This window comes from Clavelina lepadiformis, chromosome 8 (genome assembly GCF_947623445.1).
Source record: "Clavelina lepadiformis chromosome 8, kaClaLepa1.1, whole genome shotgun sequence".
Taxonomy (NCBI): domain Eukaryota; kingdom Metazoa; phylum Chordata; class Ascidiacea; order Aplousobranchia; family Clavelinidae; genus Clavelina; species Clavelina lepadiformis.
This window is the reverse complement of record NC_135247.1, coordinates 1,166,667-1,169,032: the sequence shown is the minus strand read 5'-3', so window position 1 is coordinate 1,169,032 and position 2,366 is coordinate 1,166,667. Positions and strand designations below refer to the sequence as shown.

The 2,366-nt window shown below is 38.0% G+C and overlaps 1 long non-coding RNA gene across 1 annotated transcript; it reads right to left on the bottom strand.

The window, feature by feature from the left end:
- Positions 1-660: 660 nt before the first annotated feature.
- Positions 661-1,964, bottom strand: LOC143469012 (uncharacterized). Its single transcript, XR_013119055.1, has 2 exons — positions 1,419-1,964; positions 661-1,349 (listed from the first exon to the last, which is right to left on the bottom strand). It is a non-coding gene; the product is annotated as an uncharacterized LOC143469012 (long non-coding RNA).
- Between the last annotated feature and the right edge of the window lie 402 nt (positions 1,965-2,366).

Sequence of the window (2,366 nt, the reverse complement as noted above, 5' to 3'; positions counted from 1 at the left end):
TCCCTGATTTGAGAAATTTTCTACGCTTTAGGTGCTTTCCCTACAATTACAACTTTTCTATAAATTAGGTGCTTCCCCTACTATTAGGAAATTTCTATGCATTAGGTGCTTTCCCTACTATTAAGGATTTTCTATAAATTAGGTGCTTCCCCTACTTATGGGAATATTCTATAAATTAGGTGTTTCCCTTCTATTAAGGATTCTCTATGCATTAGGTGCTTCCCCTACTGTTAGGAATGTTCTATAAATTAAGTGCTTTCCCTACTATTAGGAATTTTCTAAACATTAGGTGCTTTCTTTAGCTTTAGGTTTAGGACTTGTCCAGAAACTAGGTGTTTTTGCCTTCTTTTATGACTTTTCAAGGAATTAGGTATTTTCTCTTTTTACAGTCATGCGACGAAGCACTGCTCAAAGTGAACGACGCAGTTGGAATACTTGCGTTTACGCCTATGTCTGGCTTTAATCAACTTCTCTTATGGTGAATGAAATTCTTCGGACAAGCATTTTATAACACGCCTGGTACGTCAGCCATTTTGACTTTGGACATTAAAGATTCCACATCTCATCTTATTTTGGCTCGGCCGAAAATCAAACCCCACTTCTCCAAACAAGTCTTTCTATTGCAGCCTTTAGTCTTGGCTAAGCGGTATATTACTTAGATTACTATTCACTCTTGTATTTGCTGTTTTAAAACCAGTAACCCATAAAACTATTTTGGTAAGAAAGTTTGCATTTCATTCCCAACACCAAAACCATAATGATATGGTAACAAAACGAAAAACTAAAACAAGGAGAAACATGCGCTTTGTAAGTAAGCTTAAAAATCAGAGAAAATAAGATGCATTTGTACACAAACAGGCCATAGTATAGCGGAAGCACAGAGTTAAAAATACAAAATATCAAGGCAGGTTAAGCATCAACACCAGCCCATTTGCAAACGTCTGATAACGATCAAGTAGAGATTTTCTTTAGCAAGCAACTAAGTTTCGATCGTCGGTTAAAAGAACAGTAAAATGAGTCTTTGGATTTTCGCCATTGGTTCGCTCTTCGTACTTTGGATCACAGTAGTATCAAATCGTCGTTTGTCCCGTACAAATGTAAACCACGTTTCGCGTTAATCCTCAATCCTAATTAAGCGTGGTGGGGGTTAGAATTCATGAACCTTGTCACCCATATCGAACTGGCTCAGGAACAGAAACAATTGGAGAGGGTCTGGAGCTTTGGGTGGCGTGTTGACGAAAACTTCTGCTGTAGAAAGTCCACCACCATTGCGGCAATCTCTTTCACCTTTATTGCATGTTCAGTGCTCCCCGTACTGTCTTGGACCAGGCCTTGTAATTCGGCCAACACTGAACAACAAGCAGCAGCTATTAAGGATTCAAGCCATGGTAAACTAGGTAAACGTTGCTACAACTTACCAACAAGTGGGACTACTCCAATCATGAAGAGCAAGAGGTCTGAAGCAGGGCTTTAGGAATCAGGCTTTGTCGTTTAACATGGACAGTAACATTACGTGCGTCAGCTGACTCCAGAGATGTCTGACGCAAAGACAAATTACATACCAGCAAATTATTGGCTTTAAAAGTCGAAAATTGGTAATCAACCTTAATTTATGCAAGTTTAATGTTGCAAGAAGTAGCATCTTTATCAATAAGCATTCTAAATCGAATAATTAAACTGTGGCTAACGCTCATGCCAATGCATTCAATATCACAACACGCCATGAGATATTGTAGGTACCTCAATAAGGTGGTAAAATTACCGGCATAAACGTGTCATTACAATAAACCGTTTTCGAGCAATAATTAGCAAATACATCACCACCAAATATATATTTAATTTCCTTAACAATACCAGTACATTAGTTTAGTAGCCTTGGTGAAAATAAAGGCTTTTCTGATAGCATTAGCCACAAATTACCATGTCGTTGTCAAACCTGTATTTGGTATTTTTCTTTTTTTGTGTTTAAGTTATTGTCCTTTCAGTTAGTTATTGTTATTCTTAATTTTATACCCAATTTTATATACCCACTTCAGTTAGTTATTGTCCGTTATTGTCCACGTCCTTTCATTGCCCTATACTTCATCTAACCACACCTCGAAGATACGTTGTGCGTTCTTACTTTGTCGGAAAGTGAGAAACTCTCCACATCGACATCGTTGATCAAACGCTTCGTCCATATACATTTTGTAATAATGAAAGGTGCTTGTCGAAGAAGATTATGTCCCGGGCTTTCCTTGGTTTTCAGTAGAATCTTTGCTTTGATCCTTCCACTTCCATCCTAGGATCTCATTTTCCGAATCAGAATGCTGTTCGTTAAGATCATTCTCTGAAACTTTCTTCGGTTGAGTCCTAACCACTGGCTC